The 10,442-nt window shown below is 43.6% G+C and overlaps 1 long non-coding RNA gene across 1 annotated transcript; it reads left to right on the top strand.

The window, feature by feature from the left end:
* Positions 1-5,675: 5,675 nt before the first annotated feature.
* LOC119228890 (uncharacterized) lies at positions 5,676-8,273 on the top strand. The gene is made up of 4 exons (XR_005121559.2): positions 5,676-5,733; positions 5,884-5,997; positions 6,273-6,352; positions 6,738-8,273. It is a non-coding gene; the product is annotated as an uncharacterized LOC119228890 (long non-coding RNA).
* Positions 8,274-10,442: the final 2,169 nt, after the last annotated feature.

The following is a 10,442-nucleotide window of genomic DNA, read 5'->3' as shown; positions in this document are numbered from 1 at the left end:
GTTTTAAATTACTTTTACCATAAATCCAGGGTCCTGAGTTGGCATTCATGCAGCATTTACCAACTAGCTACGTCTGATGATGATGATGATGATGATGATGATGATGATGTTGTACTAATCCTCATCATCATAAAATATATACAAAAAGGGATTTTCTATCGTTTGTTATTGCTTCTTGTGAGTGCGGAACCTGGTTGAAATGGACGTATTTTGTCATTTCAATGTGCACATCAACAATTTTATATATCATTTGACCTGCTGTCACAAAAGCAGTTGTTGATCTCTGTGAGTTTAGTTGATCACAACGACTGCAGCCAGCGGAGAGTGCACTGTGGATTTATAAGTATCTGTCATCTATTAAGCAGCTGGAAAGAGACTGATAAAACAGTGCAGGTTAGCAAATCATTTCATCATTTCCAAAGATTTCAGTTGTACAGCAAAGAAATTTTGAAGGTGAACCGTGTAAACATTAAGAAGAAAACAAGTGAATAACTAAGAGTTAAACTCCACTGTTGTTTTCAGCTAGTGGTTCAACACTACAGGCTCTCCCTCCCCAAGAGAAATTGAATAAAAAAAACACAAGCCGGTGTGCTGGAGGCTGGCTTTGCTCATACCAGCCTCTTTACTCCAAGGTCAAGGATGAAATAGTGTATGAGTCATGGAATAAGTTCATAAATCATTCAATGGGTGAAGAGATAAAGTGCCAACACCTCGAAACAGGTTTGTGACTGTCCCGGTGCGGCGGGAGCAATATCTAAAGACACATTTGCACAATGTATCTTTTCTTTTTTAAAAGACATATGTTTTTAGATATTGACCTTTTGCTTAGTGTCGTTTGGTTATGGTTAGTCAAAGATTGTGATTTTGTTCAAATATTATAGAATTACAAACCCGTTCTTGCTCCCAATTAGTTATATTTGTGTCCCGTGGGACACTTTGTTTCAAAAGTTGACTTGATTTAGATTAACGTGTCTTAAAGAATGCACATAACGTTAGCCAGATGTTGAATTAATCGTACTGAAAATGCCACTTGCTCCGTATGTCATGACATTGCTACCAAATATAATTTTGCTCAAGCTAAATCATCGTGAGCGTAATTTCCGAGGACAGCAAAGGCCAGAAGGCCAGCCCACCTTGGATTAAAACATTCAAATGAGTCTGACATGTGACTTCAGAGTAACGTAACGCGACAATAACTGACCCTGTCTCTCCTAATGGCGCTTTCGCTGCTCACTTCTCCTCCCATGTGCCCCCCCTCCCGCCATTGTCTCTTCACTCCTCCCTCCGCAGGACGATATTTGCCTCATAGTCTCAAGCAGATTCATTCAGACACACCGTCATTACTGGCCCTCGGTCGCTCAAGTCACGCCTTCCTCCTGTTCCCCCCACGCCTCACTTTATTGTGACCTTCCCAAAGCTGTGCCTAGTCAATGTGTCTCATTATTGCACAATAGGGGCTGGCCCACACACATAAACACACGCGCGTGCGGGCAAACACACACACACACACACACACTGCGGAGATGCTCACACGGATCGTTAAAGCAAGCACAAGGATACTGACAGGCGTACACAAACAAATCAATTCAAGAAAAGCGGTAAATCTACCTCTGAGCACTTTTTTTTTTACCTTTGCTAAATTCTTTTTTAAAACTTGGTCGATACTGCATTAATATTACACAACCAGATGGAATATTTGTTTAGCCCATAATAACAATATGAATGCGGTGTGCTCATCGGGGAGGAAGGTACTGTCATCCAAATGTTTTTTTGCAAATAATGACATTCGGAACATCCTTTAATATAAAGTGCATGATTAGAAGGTGATACTTCCCAGAGAGAAGCTGTTAGGTATTCAGCTATGCCTGATATTCTCCAACATTCCAGTTAAGCTATCTTAAAGCAGACTTTGATCGTTAAAGTTTATCCCTAACTGACAGATTTTTTTAAAGTTACAGCCTTCTGGGAACAGCTCTATTCAGCATTCAAACATTCGTGGGCTTTGGGCGCCTCCACCCATTCAAAGACCTCCACAGACATCTTAATCAGTGCACATCCTTTTTCTTCTTTTGTGAAGCTGGTTTCACATGCATAAGGGCCTCGCTCATTTGTTCCCTCTCTCATTAAATAAAGTTAGCTCCTTCAACCATGGAGCCCATCCCTTATTTTGGTTCAACATAAATCCATCCTTGGAGTGGTTTGGGGATTTCAAAAGAGGAATGGTACAAAGAAAACAGCGATCTGGTTTTGCCTGATCTGCAGGCAACAGGCGGAAGCATCAATCTGTGTAAATAACTTAGTGTGCCGCACCAATGCATTCGAGCAGTCCCACGACGTGTTGCACATACATGTGATCTCCGCTTCCAATTGAACTCGACGTGGCTACCACAGCTGGTAAGCATACTTTTGCCAAGATACGCGCAGATATTTGACTTAAAATGCTAAGATGAAATGTTGTATTCTAGTCCAACTTCTAACATCCGAAGACAGGAGTTCATCTGTTCCATCATGTCAAAGTCCATCTCACGTTTTTGTACACAGCCCGGGTGTCTTCGACACGGGGAGGGAGATATGAAAGGGCAGAGACAGCTAATCGAATGTTATACGTATCAAAAATGCGCAGAGCAGAATACGAGGAATGGCAGCACATATGCTTTGACGTGAGCGTATTGGGAACTGAAGCCCCCAGGGTTAGTGTGTGTGTGTGTGTGTGTGTGTGTGTGTGTGTGTGTGTGTGTGTGTGTGTGTCAGAGGTAGCGCTCGCGTTCACATGATGATAAATGTCTCTCTTGCAGACTGCGTGTTCATGTGTTGTCACTCATTTGTCTCCCGTGCACTTCTCCCTCTGTCTCACACACAGTCACGTCTTTGAGCAGAGCCGACGTTGTGTGTGTGTGTGTGTGTGTGTGTGTGTGTGTGCGTGCGTGCGTGCAACACTATAATGTGATGGCTTTATTGACCTGAGGCCCAAGGACACCACAGTCCGCTGATCCCTTCTCCTCCTGATCCTCCTAAATCTAGTCAATCTTTCAATAATCTCACACACTTCTCACAGTCCTACATAAGTGAACTGGGAGGACGAGGGGACGTCAAAGAACAGGGAGGCATTTTAACTCCCCAAAGCACACACTTCTGCACACAAATTCCACACACGCCATTTAAAGTGAGTGTCTGGCGAAAGCTGCCCTTCATTTATCTGTCGGATGAATTGAGAAGAAGCTTGGATTGGCATGTGTGAATGTGTGTGAGAGCTGTGCTCTGGGCAACTACATGCACGTGCACACACATACTCCTGCATGTGTGTGCACGTATGTCATTTCCTTTGATACAATCCAAAAGGAATTTGTTGTAAAGAAAATACCCAAAACGACACATACAACACAGTCTCTGTTACAACATCCTTGGACATGCTGGGATGGGGACGATGAATCAGTCCTTATCTCCTCCGGTGAAGGCCTTTAAGTCTTTTTCAACGTTGGAACTGCGTCTGACAAAGTCTGTAACTCTAAAGTCTGTAACTGGAAAGCTTGCTCATTCTATGCAGCTATTGGTCGAGCGGGACCAGTTAGAGGTGAGAACGTTCCGTATGCACAACTTGCTCTGCGTCCAATGGCTTTTTCGAAGTTGCTATTCAGAAGTGGCCAGAAGCGGAAGCACCGGCGTCACTTTTGCCCTCAATCATACTGACACCTCAAGAGTCAGGATGTGCTATCTCAAGTGCTTTCTAAGACATTTGCTCCCCGGCCATGATGGAAGAAAAGTGTACACTGGAAAGCAACTGCCGTTGAGGGGGCGCGATGCAATATTGTTTAGATGTGGGGATACTGGCACTCACTCCCAGACCATCTCTCCTGGGATGTATCGGTGTCGCACTCGGGTTGTTCACATGAAGAAGGTGTAGTCGTGTCATCAATATAAAGAAGGGTGGAAGTCCGTGTAACATTTCACGGTGACCCAATAATATAAAAACTTGAATTGATCTCTGGTCACGTTCAGGAAATCTCTCAGCGTTTACATACTGAACCACCAGAGGCAAAACAGTCATCTGCTGTCTTCAAAACTTGTTAATTAGTTCCCGGATGGGGGTGTGATCACCTCCGTCTCCGGGGGGTAAAATTCCAACGGTCCAACGAACCTTGTGACACACCTTGTGGGAGTGAAGGATTCCCAAAGACCTTAAACATGTCCTGCAGTATGCTAAGCAATATTCTCACGAGCTAATGTGTGTGAAGGTTAGTGCTGTGATTCACATCTGGATTTTATTAGGACTTATTAGGCACAGGCAGAGCGTTGGTTTCAATCAGGTATCCTACATTCCCGTCTGCATGCTTGTGGATGATCTCTGGCCTGTTCTGTTTGTAACTGTTCCATCCTATCTGCTTTAGACCACTCAGACAGAATAACCCGGGGTCAAATAAATACCTGAAAGAGGTTTCATTCATGGTGATATTGTCATTAGACAAACATGCGTATTTACTTCATTTACTCACAATGCTGATGCTCATTTACACGTCCCGAAAGGATTTGAGGCTCAGTCTCAACCTGATATCCAATTCTTTCTTTCGGCTTTGCCACCGCTGCTGCGGATTACTGGGAATTGGCCGTATTTTGACTGTATTTAATCCACGTTTCACAGCGGCCATTGATTCTGCCCTAATGGTTTATTGACCGTGATGGCGTGCTGCATCGGCTCGGCAGGAGCATCACGTTGTCTCGGTTGAGGCGGATCGCCAGGTGTGAAATCAACTCAAGGACGTTGTGTGCAGGTCGAAAGGGGGCAAAGTGTGGGCGGGTGGGGAGGGAGGGGAGTGAGGGAGGGAGTGAGGGGGGCTTCCCCAGAAAAGAAAAGGAAATGAAGGTGAGCTAAGCCGGCCACCTCGGAGTGGAGAGGAGATTGTCATTCAGCGGGCGTGTGATGACTGTCAGCCGGTTCTCCTCCACTGCAGATGTGACGCAAACATTCCCTCCTCCTGCAGCGTCATCCTCCTGCCTCCATCTCTACTTTGTTCCTTTTCTTTACCAGGCCTGCTGTTTTTCCCCTTCTTTTTTTATAGCTTTTTATTTTTTATAATAGCTCCGTGCACTCCCACCTCTTCATCCCCTCCCCTCCCCCCCCCCCCCCCATCCCCCCTTTCTTCCTTCTTCTCTCAATCCTCTCAGCAGATGAGTGGGTGGAGTGAAGCACCGAGCCCTGGAGATTGTTGTGCTTTCTTCTTTTCAGACAGGCTGTGTGTGTCTGTGTGCGTCTGTGTGTGTCTGTGTGTGTTTGTGTGTGTTTGCACAGGGAATAACACAACATGACGAATGGATATTCCCTCTTTTTTTTACTCTGGCTTAAATGAATTATCTGAGTTATTGGTTCATTGTTGCTGTCCTACAAATATATATTTCTCACTTAGAAAATGACAGCTTATTTTCTGTTGCTCCAGCTTTTTTTCACATTTTCTTATTTGGCGCCCAGACATTTTTTTTTTTTTTTAATGTATTCTTCTGCTTGGTTTTCTCCTTTTCTCCCTCCCTCATGACTCCCTCACTCCTCTGCGCCTCTTTTTCCTTTCCGTCATCCCAGAGAGAAATACATCCCCCCTCCTCTCTGTAACATTTCCACATATCTTCTCACTTACCCCGCCTTCATCTCCCCCCGCCCTCCCCTTTTCTCTTCTTTGGCCATTTTTAGACTCTCTGTGAGGGTTTTTTGTGGATGGAAGTATGTCTGCGTGTTTGAAAAAGATGGTAAGGGATGCACACACACGCGCACACACACGTCAAAGCTGAACAATATGCCACCACTCACCGGCTCAACCCTCATGAATTCCTAAACAGACTTTGAATGGATACGCCACTTTCACCGCCTGTAAACCACTGAATGCTATTTTTTTTCAGCATATAATCCCATGTGCGATTGGGAGGCGGGAGAGGTGAGCCGGTGATACCAACCCGGCACAATAGAGAAGAGAGGGAAAGAGCCATGCATCATTGGAGATGTCAAAGCAGCAGGTGAATCAAAAGTCCAATTTTGGGTTTGTTCCTTTCTCTTTATTTCTGTTGTGTTTGGGTCCAACTTTATGCGCTACTGAATGCCAATGACATTATTTTTCCTGCTGAAAATAAAATAACAATTTCTTACAACCGAGACCCCAAGGATGTATGACTACCATCGCCATTTGAATTTACCCTGTGTAGAGCGGGAACAAATGCTACATGACCTTTTATTGAATGCGCAGCGATAAAATGGTAATATAGATTTATGGTGAACATTTGACATTTTTCAGAAAACTCATAAAGCCAACACAATGTTATCCGACATTTCTACACGGAACAGGATGAAGGACTGCAGAGAGGAGCCCAACAGGTAGGAGCCATGTCTTATATGAATAATTACATTCCTGAAATACCGCATGATTGTCAGATGAAAATTACTGCTAATTTCATGGTACAGACAGTTCAGATTTTCTAATTTGAGCTTTCCTCAATTCTTTATTGAGAAGTTCCCAAGTTTAGTTCACTACTCGTTAATTAGATAATTAAAAAAATCTGCCAAATTGTGTGTGTATGGATATACAAGCTTAAGCTTGTGGATGAGTTATATGAGAGACACGTATTCACAGGATAATTGTTAGTAAAAAGCAATTAACAAGGGAATTACGAGCCTCGTGAATTATGTCGTCAGCCGTAAAATGACTTCATAGTTGGCCGACTACGAAGTCAATAGAGAAAGATCTCCGTAATTTCTCCAGGTGCCGTCCAAATGAACCGATGAGTCCAAAGCAAATCAACCTGTGCACAACAATTAGAGAGCACAGAGACCTGGTTCAGGACAACAAATGGATTTACGAAGATGCATAAGGGACAAACAGGGAGCTCCCAGAACGCAGGCGTGTGGAATGACAGCTCCCTGATGGACGTGGAAGATCGTCTCAGTTTGGCCAACAAGCAGCAGGAGACTAAAGTTGTCTCTCTCCAGACTGTCTGTTGCTTTATTTCTTTATATGTTACTTTATGTGTTACAAGCAAAAGCATGAATGTTTCAGGGTTTAAGAGAAAAAACATATATTTTACACAAATCCCATGATGTAACATGACTGAAATGAATGAACATCAAAACTGTGTCAGCAGTAATATCAGAGCTGACATGCACCGGCTTCCACCGCTCCTTCCTTACCCAGGTAAGGTGTGTGTGTGTGTGTGTTCGCCCATCCATCCCTCCATCAGGGGTCTTGACAAGGTACATGTATCATTTAGCCCTGTGCTGTCTGGCCTTTCCCATAAGCCACTGCTGCCTGGAAGATTAATGAGTGTCTTCATCCCACACTTAAAGACTGTTAATAGGTGGACCTGAGGACAGACAAACCTCTCTCACAAAACAGACTTTTACTTTTTAAATTCCATTTATTCACCTAACTTTGTAAAGTAGAACAATGTTTTACCATGATAAAGGTTTTGTTTGTTTATTGACACCAGACATATATATATATACATATACTGTATAATATATATATAGCATTTGTTCAACTTTACGTGTGTTTCAAGCTTTCGATGGTTTCTAGCTCATCCGTCCTGTCACATGGAGCTCAAAGAAAAGGTCATTCTGATTTTCTTTCCAGTCACCGAGTAAACACATCAGTGCATCTATTAGACATCTGTGGGCCACATCTGTTGAGCAGATTGACCTCAGATGACGATGAAGAACAAATTAAAGTATGTTTAATTTATTTATTTCCAGTCAAACTTGAGAACATGTTTGAGTTTGAAATCAAAGGGAAAGTTGTTTGATTTCTTGGTAATTTATTAGTGACTGAGTAACATAGAAAATCAATGTCTGTGAAGAATTACAAATAACATTTCTAAAAATTTTAAATGATTAAAATAGCTTAAAACGAAATTTACCAAATCCTCTAATATTTCTTTTAATCTTGTCATTGCCTGATGGATAAAGGGTCAATCTCCCTCATCCACCACTGTCGTAAGTACACAGAAACTTTGAGTTCACTACGATGACTGAACCAGACTGCTGAGATATGTTTGGGACTGTGTTGCAGGTGAACAAAAGGTGAAGCGTCAGAGTACAACCAGTTCTGGAATATTGCAATAAATAACAATGTCCTCTCAGTCTTTGGGCAGTAATTAGATCAATTAAAGCTTATTAGCCACTTCCTCTATTATGAGTGTGCGTGCAATGACTTCATTAAATCTCCCGTGAGGAATTCATGAAGGGAGAACTGGCACTTAATGGTTGAATGGGGGACCTGAGTGTGTTTATAATGCCGACGCTCATTGTCATAAACCCCAGTCTGCCCCAAGTGAACGAGCATCAATTACCGACGACGTGAACGGAGGCCATCACCCCCCCCCCCCCCCCGCTCTCTGCCCGAGGGAGCGGAGACGACACACAGTTAAGTGCTCGCTGTATTGTGTGTGTGTGTGTGTGTGTGTGTCCTTCTCCTCATTCATTCTGACATGTTGGCATAAACACGGTGTGACCCCCCCCCCCCCCTCACTCGCCTGCCATTCAAACACAGATTAGAGATTTTATGCAATCAGAAGTGTCTTGATTGAACTTTTCTTTGAGGCACGATGAAATGCTGCTTTAGGGGGAAACTATTCTCACACACAAAGGAGGAAGGGGGTCTAACTATGAACACATGAAGCAAGCAGCACTGTGACCTCATCGTAAATCGTTTGGGTTTCACTGGTGGATCTGAAAATATCTCCAAAGTTCAGTCTGTGCTCAAGGCTCGCTGTCTCATGCTGCATGTCACCAGTCTGACTTTCTCTCAGTCACACACACAGACACGCACACAGTGTAAAGGACGAGGAGCAAGACTGGCACAATGATATGTTTATTGAGAGGCTTTGGATAATAGAAAAGGTGGTGGCTGCTGCTGGAATATCACAACCACTGACAAAAAACATGGGCATGAACTCCCTTATCTAGACACACACGCACACACACACACACACTCGCGTCACTCACTCACTCGCGTCACTCCACAGAGAGAAAAAGCGTACGGCAATGCACAGGACAGGACGATAATCACAGTTTGTACAAGCCCATGTCTACATGTAAAAAGTCACAGTTACACATATATATATACGAGGGAGCTTTTCTTCTTAGGCACGGCAAAAGCAATACGATGCATATCTCAACAACAACAGAATAACGATGAAAAATAAAACATTTTGCACAATCCATCAATCCTCAGGGGCCCAGATGGACGGAATGTTTACACTGGATTTAAAAAAGGGGGGGGGGGGGGGGGGGGGGCACAAGCTCTTTCTACAGCCCGCGGGGACTCGAGGGAGGAGAACATGGTAGGGGGGGTAAATAAAGGTGACAGAGAGAGTGTCTGCTCTTAACTGGACTGAGTAAGGCCAGAGTAAGGACTCGGTTCATCTGGTTACCCTGTGTATTCATCTTTATATGAGATCTTTTATAGTTTGCAGAACTTGGGACCCAAAACATTTAATATAAATGTAAGTCCAGCTCTGACAGAAGAATGGCTATAACAACATGTGCAGCTTTGAAAAGATCAGATACGATTAATTCACATACAGACGATACCACCGTTTTTTTTTTTTTTGCTCTTATTTTTATTTTCTCCATTGAACATCAGAAAGTTCCCCGTGTGGTCCTGTCTGTGCTCGAGCGCTTCTCGGGAGCCGGGTAAATATAAAACAACGTGATCATTGATCATTGAGCAGCCCTCTTCTGCCCGCCGACACAGTAAGGGGGACACAGAGGCCCCTCCGTCTCCGATTCTAATACAGCTGCTGCAGCAGCTGGACTGTGACGGACACGGTGGCTCTTTCACAGGTTGTGGCAAACACACACACACACACACACACACACACACACACACACACACACACACAAACACACTGTAGCCTTGTACTTCTTTAAATGAGAGCCGCTGACTCAGCTGGTGCTTTCACACGTGTGAGGGGTGACGAGGCCCCCGGTTGGGGCGTTTGGTTTTCTGTTATCGAGTCGTCTCGGGAAGAACAAGGGAAGCACTGAGGCGAGAGATTCTTTTTGTTTTTCCGAACTCCGACTCGAAGAACGGATACTTAAGAAGTGAGGAGCAGGGCTCGCTTTGAGTACATCGGAAAGAGATATCGGCTTCAGAAGGAGAATTCTCAAACATGAATTGGAATAACTTTTCAAATACATTAAGGTTCTGGATTGTGCGGTTTCATATAATAAATCTTAAGTTAAAAACTCAGATGAATTTGTTTAATCGGCTCACGGGAATCATCGTCGCTCAACTTGTAAAACTGTAAAACGAAAAATGACAGGCAAAGATATTCTCCCCACCATTATATCTATTCACCAAAGACTATAATTTAATGTTAATTAAACCATAGTGTAATGGACCGAGGGAGATTTTGTTATCAGAGTGTTGGTCAGGTGATGATTACAGCTTCCTCAAGAATAGAAGTAT

This window comes from Pungitius pungitius, chromosome 10 (genome assembly GCF_949316345.1).
Source record: "Pungitius pungitius chromosome 10, fPunPun2.1, whole genome shotgun sequence".
Taxonomy (NCBI): Eukaryota; Metazoa; Chordata; class Actinopteri; order Perciformes; family Gasterosteidae; genus Pungitius; species Pungitius pungitius.
The sequence above is the reverse complement of the archived record's forward strand: the minus strand, read 5'-3'. Positions and strand labels throughout refer to the sequence as shown.